This window comes from Balaenoptera physalus, assembly GCF_965194825.1.
Source record: "Balaenoptera physalus genome assembly, chromosome: 9".
In the NCBI taxonomy this organism is placed as follows: domain Eukaryota; kingdom Metazoa; phylum Chordata; class Mammalia; order Artiodactyla; family Balaenopteridae; genus Balaenoptera; species Balaenoptera physalus.
In genome coordinates this window covers 87,891,749-87,913,957 of record NC_138888.1, presented here as the reverse complement: position 1 = coordinate 87,913,957, position 22,209 = coordinate 87,891,749, and positions in this window count along the sequence as shown.

Below are 22,209 nucleotides of genomic sequence, written 5' to 3'. Positions count from 1 at the left end.
TGTACATTAATAGACATACATAATGTACAAATGAACCAGATTGTGTACACCTAGGACAAACAATATTCTAAACTTTACCCAGATTAAAAAAATTTTCAAAACCAAGAAGAAGTAATGAGACATAAACTTATGGGGATTTCTCCTGGCAATTTCCATTCTAATTTACAACCTAGGACAATGACTTCCAGAAAGGCTCTGCTGCCCTAGTACCCAGATTGGGGAATGGAGAAATGCTACCTCCTTGTGGCCGTTTCCCACAACAGCAGCTTTGAACCCACTGCAAAAGGTCACTAAATTTTCACCAACTTGCAGTTCTGTAAATGATACCTGCCCTCCAGAACATTTCTGGGGTCAAAAATCGACCAAAAAATTCAAAAGAGGGCAAGCTTCGAAGAAGACAAGTTCAAGAGCTATATTGTACTCACGGGTTTTTCTTTTAAGAGAAAAGAAAAAGGGGTAGGAATATGACGAATTTAAAAAATTTTAATGACATGCATACCCATATTACAAAAACCTATCAGCTCACAGCAGTCAGAATGGCCGTTAGGAAAAATGCTGCAAAAAATAAACCGTGAAGGGAGTGTGGAGAAATGCGTACCTTCGGTTGTAAGGGGGGGCATGTAAAGAGCCACTAATGAAAACACAGTGTAGGTGCTTTGAAAAGGGAAACATTGAGCTACCAGTCAATGAATCACAACCACTGCTTGGCCTATCACTTGAGAAAATGAGAATCAAAAAGTCACAGGCTGGCAAACCTGTACGCCAGCAAGATTTACCATAGCCAGCACTTGGAAGCAATGAAAATGTCCATCAACCGAGGAATGCACCAAGAAGAAGTGGTCCACGTACACAATGGAATATTACTCTAATAATAAATATAAACTCAATTTAAAAACAAACCAAAGCAAGGAGACATCAACATTTGTGGGTTTATCCGGGCACATTGCACTCTAATTTATAACCGAAGAACACCACTGGCCGGTAGGTCTGTTTCCCTAGTACCAGCATGGGAAACGTAGAAAGGCTGCCGCTCTCTGGCCGTTACCTGCAAAAGCAGGTTTAAAGCCTGAGCTAATGGTCACTTCATATGAACAAGTACTGCAGGGCTGTAAATGAAACCTGCCCTCAAAATGTCTTGAGGGAGATAATGGCCAAAATATTACAAATGGTGACACATACTTTAAGAAAACACTGTGAAGAAATAAGCTCTAATCACAGCTGGAAAAATAAAAAGATCATGTCTTAAAGCTCAATTTCAACGCATTATGAGACACATGCAAATTCAACCACAAAGAGGTATCAGCTCACGCCACTCAGAATAATCATCAGCAAAAACTACAAAGAATAAATCCTGAAGGTGCTGGGAAGAAATACATGCCCTCCACTTTAAGTGGGACGTAACCTGGAAAGAGCCACTAAGGAGAACAGAACAGAGGTGCCTTTAAAAAGTAAACATTGAGCTACCATATGATCCAGCAGACCTATTCCTGGACCTATAAACTAAGAAGACAGAATTGGAAGGACACAGCCACGCAAATCTGCATTGCACACTATTACAATAGCCAAGATATGGAAGTAACCAAAAAGGCCACTGACAGATGGGTGGACAAAGAAGAACTGCTACCTGTACAGATGGAATATGAGCTAGTGAAAAAATGAAACAATGCCATTTGCAGCACCGTAGATGAGTCTAGAAGTAATCACGCAACGTGGAGTAAGTGAGAAAGCGAAAGACACATATCCTATCATATCATATATAGGGGTTACCTAAAAAATGATACAAACAAAGATATTTCCACAGAGAAACACTATCATAGAATCAATATAAAAACGTACGGTTCACCAAATAGAAAGGTGTGAGGAATGGATACATTACCGTATTGAGGTTAACAGAGAGATACAAACACCTGTGAAATATGTAATCACCAAAGACCTACGCAATACCAAGAGAAGACTACTCAACATTGTGTCATAACCTACATGGGAAAAGGCTCTGAAGAAGAATAGATATATGTATATGTGTGAAAGAACCACATCTTGCACACCTAGAACAAACAAAACATTGTAATCAAGTTTGCTGTGATAAAAAATAAAACTTAAGTTAAAAATAACAACAAGAAGTAATGAGACATAAATTAAAGGGCGTTTTCCTCTCACATGCCATTCTAATTTACAACCTAGAACACCACTTCCAGTAAGGCTCTGTTGACCTAGTAACCAGATTTGGTAAAGGAGAAATGCTGCCGCCATGTGGCCGATTCCCGCAAGAGCAGCTTTTAACCCACAGCTAATGGTCACTTACCATTCACAAGGACTCAGGGCTGTAAAGGACACCTGCCCTCAAAATTGTGCTGAGGTAGGGAATGGATAAAAATAATTCAAAACAGGCAAAATTTTCAAGAAGATAGTATGAAGAGGTAAGTTTTACTCACTCTCTTTTTAAAGAAAGGAAAATGGATAAAAGCTCAGGCTCAGGAAGTATTAGACTCATGCAATCTAATCTACAAAAAGTCTTCAACTCACACCAGTCGACTGACCATTGGCAAAAAGTCTACAAACAATAAATGCTGAAGAGGTTTTAGAGAACTGTGTACCCTCTAGCTGCTGGTGAGATGTAAAAGGGTTAAACGCTAATAATGAGAACAGGAAAGAGCTGCGTTGAAAAGGAAAAATTGAGGAACCAGTCAATCCAGCAGGCGCACCAATGGGCCTCTCACCTGAGAAGACCAGAATGAAGAAGACCCGGGCTGCAAAAGCTGCACTGCAGCCTTATTCACAATAGACAAGACAGTGAAGCAACCAAAATGTCCATCTACAGATGAAAGGATAAAGAAGAAGTGGTCCATGTACACAATGAATACTAGCCATGGAAAACAATGAAACACTGCTCTTTGAGGCCCCATAGATGATCTTGGAGATAATCACAGAACATGAGGTAAGTCGGAAAGCAAAAGTCCTATATCCTATGATATCACTTATAGGCGTTATCTAATAACTGACACAAATGAACATATTTCCACACAGAAAGTCAATCACAGACTTATTAAAAAAGAACTATGCTTATCTAAAAGTAAAGGTGGGGGGAATGGATAAATGAAGATTAGCGTTACCATATGTATACAAATACATATTATATACATATATCAAAAAGACCGACCATATAGCAAGGAAGGATTACGGAACACTGTAATAATTTACAAGGGAAGAGGATCTCTACATAAATAGGTATGTAGAATATGTAGATGAACCAGAGTGTGTACACCTTGGACAAGCAACATTCTAACCATTACCCCAATTGAAAAAATTAAAACAACGAACTAGGAGTAATGAGACATAGACTTATGGGGGGTTTTCCTGGCACATTCCATTCAAATTTACAACCTAGACAAACGACTTCTAGAATGGCTCTGCTGCCCTAGTACCCAGATTTGGGAATGGAGAAATGCTGCATCCTTGTGGCCGTTTCCCACAACAGCAGCTTTAAACCCACTGCAAAAGGTCACTAAATATTCACCAATTGCAGTTCTGTAAATGACACCTGCCCTCCAAAAAATACTGAGGTCGAAAATCGACCAAAAAATTCTAGAGTGCAACCTTCCAAAAAGAATATTTGAAGAGGTATATTATACTCACACTTTTTTGCTTTTTTCTTTTAACAGAAAAGAAAAAGCCGTGGAAAAATGAAGAATTGTAGGAATTTTTACAGACATGTAAACCCAAATTACAAAAACCTATCAGCTCACACCAGTCATAATGGCCATCAAAAAAAATTCTGCCAACAATAAATGCTGACGTGATTGTGGAGAAATGCGTACCCTTGATTCTAAGGGGGACGTGGTAAGAGCCACTAATGAAAGCACAATGGAGTTGCCTTGAAAAGGTAAACGTTGAGCTACCGTACCAGTCAATCAATCATACCCACTGCTGGGTCTATCACCTGAGAAAATGAAAATCAAAAATCACAGGCTGGCAATCCTGCACTCCAGCAATATTTACCATAGGCAACACTTGGAAGCAACGAAAATGTCCATCGACAGAGGAATGCACCAAGAAGAAGTGGTCCATGTACACAATGGAATATTAGCCATGGAAAACATTGAAGCACTGCTCTTTGAGGCACCATACTTGAGCCTGGAGATAATCACAAAACATGAAGTAGGTCGGAAAGCAAAACACCTATATCCTATATTATCACTTATGGCATTATCTAATAACTGACACAGATGAACATATTTCCAAAGAGAAAGACACTCACAGGCTTAGAAAACAAACTATGCTCATCTGAAAGGAAAGGAGGGGGGAAATTGAGAAATGAACATTAGTGTTACCATACATATACAAATACATATTATATACATGTATCAAAAACACCGAACATATAGCAAGGGAGGTCGACGGAACACTGTAATATTTTACATGGGAAGAGGATCTGTACATTAATAGACATACATAATGTACAAATGAACCAGATTGTGTACACCTAGGACAAACAATATTCTAAACTTTACCCAGATTAAAAAAATTTTCAAAACCAAGAAGAAGTAATGAGACATAAACTTATGGGGATTTCTCCTGGCAATTTCCATTCTAATTTACAACCTAGGACAATGACTTCCAGAAAGGCTCTGCTGCCCTAGTACCCAGATTGGGGAATGGAGAAATGCTACCTCCTTGTGGCCGTTTCCCACAACAGCAGCTTTGAACCCACTGCAAAAGGTCACTAAATTTTCACCAACTTGCAGTTCTGTAAATGATACCTGCCCTCCAGAAAATTTCTGGGGTCAAAAATCGACCAAAAAATTCAAAAGAGGGCAAGCTTCGAAGAAGACAAGTTCAAGAGCTATATTGTACTCACGGGTTTTTCTTTTAAGAGAAAAGAAAAAGGGGTAGGAATATGACGAATTTAAAAAATTTTAATGACATGCATACCCATATTACAAAAACCTATCAGCTCACAGCAGTCAGAATGGCCGTTAGGAAAAATGCTGCAAAAAATAAACCGTAAAGGGAGTGTGGAGAAATGCGTACCTTCGGTTGTAAGGGGGGGCATGTAAAGAGCCACTAATGAAAACACAGTGTAGGTGCTTTGAAAAGGGAAACATTGAGCTACCAGTCAATCAATCACAACCACTGCTTGGCCTATCACTTGAGAAAATGAGAATCAAAAAGTCACAGGCTGGCAAACCTGTACGCCAGCAAGATTTACCATAGCCAGCACTTGGAAGCAATGAAAATGTCCATCAACCGAGGAATGCACCAAGAAGAAGTGGTCCACGTACACAATGGAATATTACTCTAATAATAAATATAAACTCAATTTAAAAACAAACCAAAGCAAGGAGACATCAACATTTGTGGGTTTATCCGGGCACATTGCACTCTAATTTATAACCGAAGAACACCACTGGCCGGTAGGTCTGTTTCCCTAGTACCAGCATGGGAAACGTAGAAAGGCTGCCGCTCTCTGGCCGTTACCTGCAAAAGCAGGTTTAAAGCCTGAGCTAATGGTCACTTCATATGAACAAGTACTGCAGGGCTGTAAATGAAACCTGCCCTCAAAATGTCTTGAGGGAGATAATGGCCAAAATATTACAAATGGTGACACATACTTTAAGAAAACACTGTGAAGAAATAAGCTCTAATCACAGCTGGAAAAATAAAAAGATCATGTCTTAAAGCTCAATTTCAACGCATTATGAGACACATGCAAATTCAACCACAAAGAGGTATCAGCTCACACCACTCAGAATAATCATCAGCAAAAAGTACAAAGAATAAATCCTGAAGGTGCTGGGAAGAAATACATGCCCTCCACTTTAAGTGGGACGTAACCTGGAAAGAGCCACTAAGGAGAACAGAACAGAGGTGCCTTTAAAAAGTAAACATTGAGCTACCATATGATCCAGCAGACCTATTCCTGGACCTATAAACTAAGAAGACAGAATTGGAAGGACACAGCCACGCAAATCTGCATTGCACACTATTACAATAGCCAAGATATGGAAGTAACCAAAAAGGCCACTGACAGATGGGTGGACAAAGAAGAACTGCTACCTGTACAGATGGAATATGAGCTAGTGAAAAAATGAAACAATGCCATTTGCAGCACCGTAGATGAGTCTAGAAGTAATCACGCAACTTGGAGTAAGTGAGAAAGCGAAAGACACATATCCTATCATATCATATATAGGGGTTACCTAAAAAATGATACAAACAAAGATATTTCCACAGGGAAACACTATCATAGAATCAATAAAAAAACGTACGGTTCACCAATTAGAAAGGTGTGAGGAATGGATACATTACCGTATTGAGGTTAACAGAGAGATACAAACACCTGTGAAATATGTAATCACCAAAGACCTACGCAATACCAAGAGAAGACTACTCAACATTGTGTCATAACCTACATGGGAAAAGGCTCCGAAGAAGAATAGATATATGTATATGTGTGAAAGAACCACATCTTGCACACCTAGAACAAACAAAACATTGTAATCAAGTTTGCTGTGATAAAAAATAAAACTTAAGTTAAAAATAACAACAAGAAGTAATGAGACATAAATTAAAGGGCGTTTTCCTCTCACATGCCATTCTAATTTACAACCTAGAACACCACTTCCAGTAAGGCTCTGTTGACCTAGTAACCAGATTTGGTAAAGGAGAAATGCTGCCGCCATGTGGCCGATTCCCGCAAGAGCAGCTTTTAACCCACAGCTAATGGTCACTTACCATTCACAAGGACTCAGGGCTGTAAAGGACACCTGCCCTCAAAATTGTGCTGAGGTAGGGAATGGATAAAAATAATTCAAAACAGGCAAAATTTTCAAGAAGATAGTATGAAGAGGTAAGTTTTACTCACTCTCTTTTTAAAGAAAGGAAAATGGATAAAAGCTCAGGCTCAGGAAGTATTAGACTCATGCAATCTAATCTACAAAAAGTCTTCAACTCACACCAGTCGACTGACCATTGGCAAAAAGTCTACAAACAATAAATGCTGAAGAGGTTTTAGAGAACTGTGTACCCTCTAGCTGCTGGTGAGATGTAAAAGGGTTAAACGCTAATAATGAGAACAGGAAAGAGCTGCGTTGAAAAGGAAAAATTGAGGAACCAGTCAATCCAGCAGGCGCACCAATGGGCCTCTCACCTGAGAAGACCAGAATGAAGAAGACCCGGGCTGCAAAAGCTGCACTGCAGCCTTATTCACAATAGACAAGACAGTGAAGCAACCAAAATGTCCATCTACAGATGAAAGGATAAAGAAGAAGTGGTCCATGTACACAATGAATACTAGCCATGGAAAACAATGAAACACTGCTCTTTGAGGCCCCATAGATGATCTTGGAGATAATCACAGAACATGAGGTAAGTCGGAAAGCAAAAGTCCTATATCCTATGATATCACTTATAGGCGTTATCTAATAACTGACACAAATGAACATATTTCCACACAGAAAGTCAATCACAGACTTATTAAAAAAGAACTATGCTTATCTAAAAGTAAAGGTGGGGGGAATGGATAAATGAAGATTAGCGTTACCATATGTATACAAATACATATTATATACATATATCAAAAAGACCGACCATATAGCAAGGAAGGATTACGGAACACTGTAATAATTTACAAGGGAAGAGGATCTCTACATAAATAGGTATGTAGAATATGTAGATGAACCAGAGTGTGTACACCTTGGACAAGCAACATTCTAACCATTACCCCAATTGAAAAAATTAAAACAACGAACTAGGAGTAATGAGACATAGACTTATGGGGGGTTTTCCTGGCACATTCCATTCAAATTTACAACCTAGACAAACGACTTCTAGAATGGCTCTGCTGCCCTAGTACCCAGATTTGGGAATGGAGAAATGCTGCATCCTTGTGGCCGTTTCCCACAACAGCAGCTTTAAACCCACTGCAAAAGGTCACTAAATATTCACCAATTGCAGTTCTGTAAATGACACCTGCCCTCCAAAAAATACTGAGGTCGAAAATCGACCAAAAAATTCTAGAGTGCAACCTTCCAAAAAGAATATTTGAAGAGGTATATTATACTCACACTTTTTTGCTTTTTTCTTTTAACAGAAAAGAAAAAGCCGTGGAAAAATGAAGAATTGTAGGAATTTTTACAGACATGTAAACCCAAATTACAAAAACCTATCAGCTCACACCAGTCATAATGGCCATCAAAAAAAATTCTGCCAACAATAAATGCTGACGTGATTGTGGAGAAATGCGTACCCTTGATTCTAAGGGGGACGTGGTAAGAGCCACTAATGAAAGCACAATGGAGTTGCCTTGAAAAGGTAAACGTTGAGCTACCGTACCAGTCAATCAATCATACCCACTGCTGGGTCTATCACCTGAGAAAATGAAAATCAAAAATCACAGGCTGGCAATCCTGCACTCCAGCAATATTTACCATAGGCAACACTTGGAAGCAACGAAAATGTCCATCGACAGAGGAATGCACCAAGAAGAAGTGGTCCATGTACACAATGGAATATTAGCCATGGAAAACATTGAAGCACTGCTCTTTGAGGCACCATACTTGAGCCTGGAGATAATCACAAAACATGAAGTAGGTCGGAAAGCAAAACACCTATATCCTATATTATCACTTATGGCATTATCTAATAACTGACACAGATGAACATATTTCCAAAGAGAAAGACACTCACAGGCTTAGAAAACAAACTATGCTCATCTGAAAGGAAAGGAGGTGGGAAATTGAGAAATGAACATTAGTGTTACCATACATATACAAATACATATTATATACATGTATCAAAAACACCGAACATATAGCAAGGGAGGTCGACGGAACACTGTAATATTTTACATGGGAAGAGGATCTGTACATTAATAGACATACATAATGTACAAATGAACCAGATTGTGTACACCTAGGATAAACAATATTCTAAACTTTACCCAGATTAAAAAAATTTTCAAAACCAAGAAGAAGTAATGAGACATAAACTTATGGGGATTTCTCCTGGCAATTTCCATTCTAATTTACAACCTAGGACAATGACTTCCAGAAAGGCTCTGCTGCCCTAGTACCCAGATTGGGGAATGGAGAAATGCTACCTCCTTGTGGCCGTTTCCCACAACAGCAGCTTTGAACCCACTGCAAAAGGTCACTAAATTTTCACCAACTTGCAGTTCTGTAAATGATACCTGCCCTCCAGAAAATTTCTGGGGTCAAAAATCGACCAAAAAATTCAAAAGAGGGCAAGCTTCGAAGAAGACAAGTTCAAGAGCTATATTGTACTCACGGGTTTTTCTTTTAAGAGAAAAGAAAAAGGGGTAGGAATATGACGAATTTAAAAAATTTTAATGACATGCATACCCATATTACAAAAACCTATCAGCTCACAGCAGTCAGAATGGCCGTTAGGAAAAATGCTGCAAAAAATAAACCGTAAAGGGAGTGTGGAGAAATGCGTACCTTCGGTTGTAAGGGGGGGCATGTAAAGAGCCACTAATGAAAACACAGTGTAGGTGCTTTGAAAAGGGAAACATTGAGCTACCAGTCAATCAATCACAACCACTGCTTGGCCTATCACTTGAGAAAATGAGAATCAAAAAGTCACAGGCTGGCAAACCTGTACGCCAGCAAGATTTACCATAGCCAGCACTTGGAAGCAATGAAAATGTCCATCAACCGAGGAATGCACCAAGAAGAAGTGGTCCACGTACACAATGGAATATTACTCTAATAATAAATATAAACTCAATTTAAAAACAAACCAAAGCAAGGAGACATCAACATTTGTGGGTTTATCCGGGCACATTGCACTCTAATTTATAACCGAAGAACACCACTGGCCGGTAGGTCTGTTTCCCTAGTACCAGCATGGGAAACGTAGAAAGGCTGCCGCTCTCTGGCCGTTACCTGCAAAAGCAGGTTTAAAGCCTGAGCTAATGGTCACTTCATATGAACAAGTACTGCAGGGCTGTAAATGAAACCTGCCCTCAAAATGTCTTGAGGGAGATAATGGCCAAAATATTACAAATGGTGACACATACTTTAAGAAAACACTGTGAAGAAATAAGCTCTAATCACAGCTGGAAAAATAAAAAGATCATGTCTTAAAGCTCAATTTCAACGCATTATGAGACACATGCAAATTCAACCACAAAGAGGTATCAGCTCACACCACTCAGAATAATCATCAGCAAAAAGTACAAAGAATAAATCCTGAAGGTGCTGGGAAGAAATACATGCCCTCCACTTTAAGTGGGACGTAACCTGGAAAGAGCCACTAAGGAGAACAGAACAGAGGTGCCTTTAAAAAGTAAACATTGAGCTACCATATGATCCAGCAGACCTATTCCTGGACCTATAAACTAAGAAGACAGAATTGGAAGGACACAGCCACGCAAATCTGCATTGCACACTATTACAATAGCCAAGATATGGAAGTAACCAAAAAGGCCACTGACAGATGGGTGGACAAAGAAGAACTGCTACCTGTACAGATGGAATATGAGCTAGTGAAAAAATGAAACAATGCCATTTGCAGCACCGTAGATGAGTCTAGAAGTAATCACGCAACTTGGAGTAAGTGAGAAAGCGAAAGACACATATCCTATCATATCATATATAGGGGTTACCTAAAAAATGATACAAACAAAGATATTTCCACAGGGAAACACTATCATAGAATCAATAAAAAAACGTACGGTTCACCAATTAGAAAGGTGTGAGGAATGGATACATTACCGTATTGAGGTTAACAGAGAGATACAAACACCTGTGAAATATGTAATCACCAAAGACCTACGCAATACCAAGAGAAGACTACTCAACATTGTGTCATAACCTACATGGGAAAAGGCTCCGAAGAAGAATAGATATATGTATATGTGTGAAAGAACCACATCTTGCACACCTAGAACAAACAAAACATTGTAATCAAGTTTGCTGTGATAAAAAATAAAACTTAAGTTAAAAATAACAACAAGAAGTAATGAGACATAAATTAAAGGGCGTTTTCCTCTCACATGCCATTCTAATTTACAACCTAGAACACCACTTCCAGTAAGGCTCTGTTGACCTAGTAACCAGATTTGGTAAAGGAGAAATGCTGCCGCCATGTGGCCGATTCCCGCAAGAGCAGCTTTTAACCCACAGCTAATGGTCACTTACCATTCACAAGGACTCAGGGCTGTAAAGGACACCTGCCCTCAAAATTGTGCTGAGGTAGGGAATGGATAAAAATAATTCAAAACAGGCAAAATTTTCAAGAAGATAGTATGAAGAGGTAAGTTTTACTCACTCTCTTTTTAAAGAAAGGAAAATGGATAAAAGCTCAGGCTCAGGAAGTATTAGACTCATGCAATCTAATCTACAAAAAGTCTTCAACTCACACCAGTCGACTGACCATTGGCAAAAAGTCTACAAACAATAAATGCTGAAGAGGTTTTAGAGAACTGTGTACCCTCTAGCTGCTGGTGAGATGTAAAAGGGTTAAACGCTAATAATGAGAACAGGAAAAAGCTGCATTTAAAAGGAAAAATTGAGGTACCAGTCAATCCAGCAGGCGCACCAATGGGCCTCTCACCTGAGAAGACCAGAATGAAGAAGACCCGGGCTGCAAAAGCTGCACTGCAGCCTTATTCACAATAGACAAGACAGTGAAGCAACCAAAATGTCCATCTACAGATGAAAGGATAAAGAAGAAGTGGTCCATGTACACAATGAATACTAGCCATGGAAAACAATGAAACACTGCTCTTTGAGGCCCCATAGATGATCTTGGAGATAATCACAGAACATGAGGTAAGTCGGAAAGCAAAAGTCCTATATCCTATGATATCACTTATAGGCGTTATCTAATAACTGACACAAATGAACATATTTCCACACAGAAAGTCAATCACAGACTTATTAAAAAAGAACTATGCTTATCTAAAAGTAAAGGTGGGGGGAATGGATAAATGAAGATTAGCGTTACCATATGTATACAAATACATATTATATACATATATCAAAAAGACCGACCATATCGCAAGGAAGGATTACGGAACACTGTAATAATTTACAAGGGAAGAGGATCTCTACATAAATAGGTATGTAGAATATGTAGATGAACCAGAGTGTGTACACCTTGGACAAGCAACATTCTAACCATTACCCCAATTGAAAAAATTAAAACAACGAACTAGGAGTAATGAGACATAGACTTATGGGGGGTTTTCCTGGCACATTCCATTCAAATTTACAACCTAGACAAACGACTTCTAGAATGGCTCTGCTGCCCTAGTACCCAGATTTGGGAATGGAGAAATGCTGCATCCTTGTGGCCGTTTCCCACAACAGCAGCTTTAAACCCACTGCAAAAGGTCACTAAATATTCACCAATTGCAGTTCTGTAAATGACACCTGCCCTCCAAAAAATACTGAGGTCGAAAATCGACCAAAAAATTCTAGAGTGCAACCTTCCAAAAAGAATATTTGAAGAGGTATATTATACTCACACTTTTTTGCTTTTTTCTTTTAACAGAAAAGAAAAAGCCGTGGAAAAATGAAGAATTGTAGGAATTTTTACAGACATGTAAACCCAAATTACAAAAACCTATCAGCTCACACCAGTCATAATGGCCATCAAAAAAAATTCTGCCAACAATAAATGCTGACGTGATTGTGGAGAAATGCGTACCCTTGATTCTAAGGGGGACGTGGTAAGAGCCACTAATGAAAGCACAATGGAGTTGCCTTGAAAAGGTAAACGTTGAGCTACCGTACCAGTCAATCAATCATACCCACTGCTGGGTCTATCACCTGAGAAAATGAAAATCAAAAATCACAGGCTGGCAATCCTGCACTCCAGCAATATTTACCATAGGCAACACTTGGAAGCAACGAAAATGTCCATCGACAGAGGAATGCACCAAGAAGAAGTGGTCCATGTACACAATGGAATATTAGCCATGGAAAACATTGAAGCACTGCTCTTTGAGGCACCATACTTGAGCCTGGAGATAATCACAAAACATGAAGTAGGTCGGAAAGCAAAACACCTATATCCTATATTATCACTTATGGCATTATCTAATAACTGACACAGATGAACATATTTCCAAAGAGAAAGACACTCACAGGCTTAGAAAACAAACTATGCTCATCTGAAAGGAAAGGAGGGGGGAAATTGAGAAATGAACATTAGTGTTACCATACATATACAAATACATATTATATACATGTATCAAAAACACCGAACATATAGCAAGGGAGGTCGACGGAACACTGTAATATTTTACATGGGAAGAGGATCTGTACATTAATAGACATACATAATGTACAAATGAACCAGATTGTGTACACCTAGGACAAACAATATTCTAAACTTTACCCAGATTAAAAAAATTTTCAAAACCAAGAAGAAGTAATGAGACATAAACTTATGGGGATTTCTCCTGGCAATTTCCATTCTAATTTACAACCTAGGACAATGACTTCCAGAAAGGCTCTGCTGCCCTAGTACCCAGATTGGGGAATGGAGAAATGCTACCTCCTTGTGGCCGTTTCCCACAACAGCAGCTTTGAACCCACTGCAAAAGGTCACTAAATTTTCACCAACTTGCAGTTCTGTAAATGATACCTGCCCTCCAGAAAATTTCTGGGGTCAAAAATCGACCAAAAAATTCAAAAGAGGGCAAGCTTCGAAGAAGACAAGTTCAAGAGCTATATTGTACTCACGGGTTTTTCTTTTAAGAGAAAAGAAAAAGGGGTAGGAATATGACGAATTTAAAAAATTTTAATGACATGCATACCCATATTACAAAAACCTATCAGCTCACAGCAGTCAGAATGGCCGTTAGGAAAAATGCTGCAAAAAATAAACCGTGAAGGGAGTGTGGAGAAATGCGTACCTTCGGTTGTAAGGGGGGGCATGTAAAGAGCCACTAATGAAAACACAGTGTAGGTGCTTTGAAAAGGGAAACATTGAGCTACCAGTCAATCAATCACAACCACTGCTTGGCCTATCACTTGAGAAAATGAGAATCAAAAAGTCACAGGCTGGCAAACCTGTACGCCAGCAAGATTTACCATAGCCAGCACTTGGAAGCAATGAAAATGTCCATCAACCGAGGAATGCACCAAGAAGAAGTGGTCCACGTACACAATGGAATATTACTCTAATAATAAATATAAACTCAATTTAAAAACAAACCAAAGCAAGGAGACATCAACATTTGTGGGTTTATCCGGACACATTGCACTCTAATTTATAACCGAAGAACACCACTGGCCGGTAGGTCTGTTTCCCTAGTACCAGCATGGGAAACGTAGAAAGGCTGCCGCTCTCTGGCCGTTACCTGCAAAAGCAGGTTTAAAGCCTGAGCTAATGGTCACTTCATATGAACAAGTACTGCAGGGCTGTAAATGAAACCTGCCCTCAAAATGTCTTGAGGGAGATAATGGCCAAAATATTACAAATGGTGACACAAACTTTAAGAAAACACTGTGAAGAAATAAGCTCTAATCACAGCTGGAAAAATAAAAAGATCATGTCTTAAAGCTCAATTTCAACGCATTATGAGACACATGCAAATTCAACCACAAAGAGGTATCAGCTCACGCCACTCAGAATAATCATCAGCAAAAACTACAAAGAATAAATCCTGAAGGTGCTGGGAAGAAATACATGCCCTCCACTTTAAGTGGGACGTAACCTGGAAAGAGCCACTAAGGAGAACAGAACAGAGGTGCCTTTAAAAAGTAAACATTGAGCTACCATATGATCCAGCAGACCTATTCCTGGACCTATAAACTAAGAAGACAGAATTGGAAGGACACAGCCACGCAAATCTGCATTGCACACTATTACAATAGCCAAGATATGGAAGTAACCAAAAAGGCCACTGACAGATGGGTGGACAAAGAAGAACTGCTACCTGTACAGATGGAATATGAGCTAGTGAAAAAATGAAACAATGCCATTTGCAGCACCGTAGATGAGTCTAGAAGTAATCACGCAACGTGGAGTAAGTGAGAAAGCGAAAGACACATATCCTATCATATCATATATAGGGGTTACCTAAAAAATGATACAAACAAAGATATTTCCACAGAGAAACACTATCATAGAATCAATATTAAAACGTACGGTTCACCAAATAGAAAGGTGTGAGGAATGGATACATTACCGTATTGAGGTTAACAGAGAGATACAAACACCTGTGAAATATGTAATCACCAAAGACCTACGCAATACCAAGAGAAGACTACTCAACATTGTGTCATAACCTACATGGGAAAAGGCTCTGAAGAAGAATAGATATATGTATATGTGTGAAAGAACCACATCTTGCACACCTAGAACAAACAAAACATTGTAATCAAGTTTGCTGTGATAAAAAATAAAAATTAAGTTAAAAATAACAACAAGAAGTAATGAGACATAAATTAAAGGGCGTTTTCCTCTCACATGCCATTCTAATTTACAACCTAGAACACCACTTCCAGTAAGGCTCTGTTGACCTAGTAACCAGATTTGGTAAAGGAGAAATGCTGCCGCCATGTGGCCGATTCCCGCAAGAGCAGCTTTTAACCCACAGCTAATGGTCACTTACCATTCACAAGGACTCAGGGCTGTAAAGGACACCTGCCCTCAAAATTGTGCTGAGGTAGGGAATGGATAAAAAAAATTCAAAACAGGCAAAATTTTCAAGAAGATAGTATGAAGAGGTAAGTTTTACTCACTCTCTTTTTAAAGAAAGGAAAATGGATAAAAGCTCAGGCTCAGGAAGTATTAGACTCATGCAATCTAATCTACAAAAAGTCTTCAACTCACACCAGTCGACTGACCATTGGCAAAAAGTCTACAAACAATAAATGCTGAAGAGGTTTTAGAGAACTGGGTACCCTCTAGCTGCTGGTGAGATGTAAAAGGGTTAAACGCTAATAATGAGAACAGGAAAGAGCTGCGTTGAAAAGGAAAAATTGAGGAACCAGTCAATCCAGCAGGCGCACCAATGGGCCTCTCACCTGAGAAGACCAGAATGAAGAAGACCCGGGCTGCAAAAGCTGCACTGCAGCCTTATTCACAATAGACAAGACAGTGAAGCAACCAAAATGTCCATCTACAGATGAAAGGATAAAGAAGAAGTGGTCCATGTACACAATGAATACTAGCCATGGAAAACAATGAAACACTGCTCTTTGAGGCCCCATAGATGATCTTGGAGATAATCACAGAACATGAGGTAAGTCGGAAAGCAAAAGTCCTATATCCTATGATATCACTTATAGGCGTTATCTAATAACTGACACAAATGAACATATTTCCACACAGAAAGTCAATCACAGACTTATTAAAAAAGAACTATGCTTATCTAAAAGTAAAGGTGGGGGGAATGGATAAATGAAGATTAGCGTTACCATATGTATACAAATACATATTATATACATATATCAAAAAGACCGACCATATAGCAAGGAAGGATTACGGAACACTGTAATAATTTACAAGGGAAGAGGATCTCTACATAAATAGGTATGTAGAATATGTAGATGAACCAGAGTGTGTACACCTTGGACAAGCAACATTCTAACCATTACCCCAATTGAAAAAATTAAAACAACGAACTAGGAGTAATGAGACATAGACTTATGGGGGGTTTTCCTGGCACATTCCATTCAAATTTACAACCTAGACAAACGACTTCTAGAATGGCTCTGCTGCCCTAGTACCCAGATTTGGGAATGGAGAAATGCTGCATCCTTGTGGCCGTTTCCCACAACAGCAGCTTTAAACCCACTGCAAAAGGTCACTAAATATTCACCAATTGCAGTTCTGTAAATGACACCTGCCCTCCAAAAAATACTGAGGTCGAAAATCGACCAAAAAATTCTAGAGTGCAACCTTCCAAAAAGAATATTTGAAGAGGTATATTATACTCACACTTTTTTGCTTTTTTCTTTTAACAGAAAAGAAAAAGCCGTGGAAAAATGAAGAATTGTAGGAATTTTTACAGACATGTAAACCCAAATTACAAAAACCTATCAGCTCACACCAGTCATAATGGCCATCAAAAAAAATTCTGCCAACAATAAATGCTGACGTGATTGTGGAGAAATGCGTACCCTTGATTCTAAGGGGGACGTGGTAAGAGCCACTAATGAAAGCACAATGGAGTTGCCTTGAAAAGGTAAACGTTGAGCTACCGTACCAGTCAATCAATCATACCCACTGCTGGGTCTATCACCTGAGAAAATGAAAATCAAAAATCACAGGCTGGCAATCCTGCACTCCAGCAATATTTACCATAGGCAACACTTGGAAGCAACGAAAATGTCCATCGACAGAGGAATGCACCAAGAAGAAGTGGTCCATGTACACAATGGAATATTAGCCATGGAAAACATTGAAGCACTGCTCTTTGAGGCACCATACTTGAGCCTGGAGATAATCACAAAACATGAAGTAGGTCGGAAAGCAAAACACCTATATCCTATATTATCACTTATGGCATTATCTAATAACTGACACAGATGAACATATTTCCAAAGAGAAAGACACTCACAGGCTTAGAAAACAAACTATGCTCATCTGAAAGGAAAGGAGGGGGGAAATTGAGAAATGAACATTAGTGTTACTATACATATACAAATACATATTATATACATGTATCAAAAACACCGAACATATAGCAAGGGAGGTCGACGGAACACTGTAATATTTTACATGGGAAGAGGATCTGTACATTAATAGACATACATAATGTACAAATGAACCAGATTGTGTACACCTAGGACAAATAATATTCTAAACTTTACCCAGATTAAAAAAATTTTAAAAACCAAGAAGAAGTAATGAGACATAAACTTATGGGGATTTCCCCTGGCAATTTCCATTCTAATTTACAACCTAGGACAATGACTTCCAGAAAGGCTCTGCTGCCCTAGTACCCAGATTGGGGAATGGAGAAATGCTACCTCCTTGTGGCCGTTTCCCACAACAGCAGCTTTGAACCCACTGCAAAACGTCACTAAATTTTCACCAACTTGCAGTTCTGTAAATGATACCTGCCCTCCAGAAAATTTCTGGGGTCAAAAATCGACCAAAAAATTCAAAAGAGGACAAGCTTCGAAGAAGACAAGTTCAAGAGCTATATTGTACTCACGGGTTTTTCTTTTAAGAGAAAAGAAAAAGGGGTAGGAATATGACGAATTTAAAAAATTTTAATGACATGCATACCCATATTACAAAAACCTATCAGCTCACAGCAGTCAGAATGGCCATTAGGAAAAATGCTGCAAAAAATAAACCGTGAAGGGAGTGTGGAGAAATGCGTACCTTCGGTTGTAAGGGGGGGCATGTAAAGAGCCACTAATGAAAACACAGTGTAGGTGCTTTGAAAAGGGAAACATTGAGCTACCAGTCAATCAATCACAACCACTGCTTGGCCTATCACTTGAGAAAATGAGAATCAAAAAGTCACAGGCTGGCAAACCTGTACGCCAGCAAGATTTACCATAGCCAGCACTTGGAAGCAATGAAAATGTCCATCAACCGAGGAATGCACCAAGAAGAAGTGGTCCACGTACACAATGGAATATTACTCTAATAATAAATATAAACTCAATTTAAAAACAAACCAAAGCAAGGAGACATCAACATTTGTGGGTTTATCCGGGCACATTGCACTCTAATTTATAACCGAAGAACACCACTGGCCGGTAGGTCTGTTTCCCTAGTACCAGCATGGGAAACGTAGAAAGGCTGCCGCTCTCTGGCCGTTACCTGCAAAAGCAGGTTTAAAGCCTGAGCTAATGGTCACTTCATATGAACAAGTACTGCAGGGCTGTAAATGAAACCTGCCCTCAAAATGTCTTGAGGGAGATAATGGCCAAAATATTTCAAATGGTGACACATACTTTAAGAAAACACTGTGAAGAAATAAGCTCTAATCACAGCTGGAAAAATAAAAAGATCATGTCTTAAAGCTCAATTTCAACGCATTATGAGACACATGCAAATTCAACCACAAAGAGGTATCAGCTCACACCACTCAGAATAATCATCAGCAAAAACTACAAAGAATAAATCCTGAAGGTGCTGGGAAGAAATACATGCCCTCCACTTTAAGTGGGACGTAACCTGGAAAGAGCCACTAAGGAGAACAGAACAGAGGTGCCTTTAAAAAGTAAACATTGAGCTACCATATGATCCAGCAGACCTATTCCTGGACCTATAAACTAAGAAGACAGAATTGGAAGGACACAGCCACGCAAATCTGCATTGCATACTATTACAATAGCCAAGATATGGAAGTAACCAAAAAGTCCACCGACAGATGGGTGGACAAAGAAGAACTGCTACCTGTACAGATGGAATATGAGCTAGTGAAAAAATGAAACAATGCCATTTGCAGCACCGTAGATGAGTCTAGAAGTAATCACGCAACTTGGAGTAAGTGAGAAAGCGAAAGACACATATCCTATCATATCATATATAGGGGTTACCTAAAAAATGATACAAACAAAGATATTTCCACAGAGAAACACTATCATAGAATCAATATAAAAACGTACGGTTCACCAAATAGAAAGGTGTGAGGAATGGATACATTACCGTATTGAGGTTAACAGAGAGATACAAACACCTGTGAAATATGTAATCACCAAAGACCTACGCAATACCAAGAGAAGACTACTCAACATTGTGTCATAACCTACATGGGAAAAGGCTCCGAAGAAGAATAGATATATGTATATGTGTGAAAGAACCACATCTTGCACACCTAGAACAAACAAAACATTGTAATCAAGTTTGCTGTGATAAAAAATAAAAATTAAGTTAAAAATAACAACAAGAAGTAATGAGACATAAATTAAAGGGCGTTTTCCTCTCACATGCCATTCTAATTTACAACCTAGAACACCACTTCCAGTAAGGCTCTGTTGCCCTAGTAACCAGATTTGGTAAAGGAGAAATGCTGCCGCCATGTGGCCGATTCCCGCAAGAGCAGCTTTTAACCCACAGCTAATTGTCACTTACCATTCACAAGGACTCAGGGCTGTAAAGGACACCTGCCCTCAAAATTGTGCTGAGGTAGGGAATGGATAAAAATAATTCAAAACAGGCAAAATTTTCAAGAAGATAGTATGAAGACGTAAGTTGTACTCACTCTCTTTTTAAAGAAAGGAAAATGGATAAAAGCTCAGCCTCAGGAAGTATTAGACTCATGCAATCTAATCTACAAAAAGTCTTCAACTCACACCAGTCGACTGACCATTGGCAAAAAGTCTACAAACAATAAATGCTGAAGAGGTTTTAGAGAACTGTGTACCCTCTAGCTGCTGGTGAGATGTAAAAGGGTTAAACGCTAATAATGAGAACAGGAAAGAGCTGCGTTTAAAAGGAAAAATTGAGGTACCAGTCAATCCAGCAGGCGCACCAATGGGCCTCTCACCTGAGAAGACCAGAATGAAGAAGACCCGGGCTGCAAAAGCTGCACTGCAGCCTTATTCACAATAGACAAGACAGTGAAGCAACCAAAATGTCCATCTACAGATGAAAGGATAAAGAAGAAGTGGTCCATGTACACAATGAATACTAGCCATGGAAAACAATGAAACACTGCTCTTTGAGGCCCCATAGATGATCTTGGAGATAATCACAGAACATGAGGTAAGTCGGAAAGCAAAAGTCCTATATCCTATGATATCACTTATAGGCGTTATCTAATAACTGACACAAATGAACATATTTCCACACAGAAAGTCAATCACAGACTTATTAAAAAAGAACTATGCTTATCTAAAAGTAAAGGTGGGGGGAATGGATAAATGAAGATTAGCGTTACCATATGTATACAAATACATATTATATACATATATCAAAAAGACCGACCATATAGCAAGGAAGGATTACGGAACACTGTAATAATTTACAAGGGAAGAGGATCTCTACATAAATAGGTATGTAGAATATGTAGATGAACCAGAGTGTGTACACCTTGGACAAGCAACATTCTAACCATTACCCCAATTGAAAAAATTAAAACAACGAACTAGGAGTAATGAGACATAGACTTATGGGGGGTTTTCCTGGCACATTCCATTCAAATTTACAACCTAGACAAACGACTTCTAGAATGGCTCTGCTGCCCTAGTACCCAGATTTGGGAATGGAGAAATGCTGCATCCTTGTGGCCGTTTCCCACAACAGCAGCTTTAAACCCACTGCAAAAGGTCACTAAATATTCACCAATTGCAGTTCTGTAAATGACACCTGCCCTCCAAAAAATACTGAGGTCGAAAATCGACCAAAAAATTCTAGAGTGCAACCTTCCAAAAAGAATATTTGAAGAGGTATATTATACTCACACTTTTTTGCTTTTTTCTTTTAACAGAAAAGAAAAAGCCGTGGAAAAATGAAGAATTGTAGGAATTTTTACAGACATGTAAACCCAAATTACAAAAACCTATCAGCTCACACCAGTCATAATGGCCATCAAAAAAAATTCTGCCAACAATAAATGCTGACGTGATTGTGGAGAAATGCGTACCCTTGATTCTAAGGGGGACGTGGTAAGAGCCACTAATGAAAGCACAATGGAGTTGCCTTGAAAAGGTAAACGTTGAGCTACCATACCAGTCAATCAATCATACCCACTGCTGGGTCTATCACCTGAGAAAATGAAAATCAAAAATCACAGGCTGGCAATCCTGCACTCCAGCAATATTTACCATAGGCAACACTTGGAAGCAACGAAAATGTCCATCGACAGAGGAATGCACCAAGAAGAAGTGGTCCATGTACACAATGGAATATTAGCCATGGAAAACATTGAAGCACTGCTCTTTGAGGCACCATACTTGAGCCTGGAGATAATCACAAAACATGAAGTAGGTCGGAAAGCAAAACACCTATATCCTATATTATCACTTATGGCATTATCTAATAACTGACACAGATGAACATATTTCCAAAGAGAAAGACACTCACAGGCTTAGAAAACAAACTATGCTCATCTGAAAGGAAAGGAGGGGGGAAATTGAGAAATGAACATTAGTGTTACCATACATATACAAATACATATTATATACATGTATCAAAAACACCGAACATATAGCAAGGGAGGTCGACGGAACACTGTAATATTTTACATGGGAAGAGGATCTGTACATTAATAGACATACATAATGTACAAATGAACCAGATTGTGTACACCTAGGACAA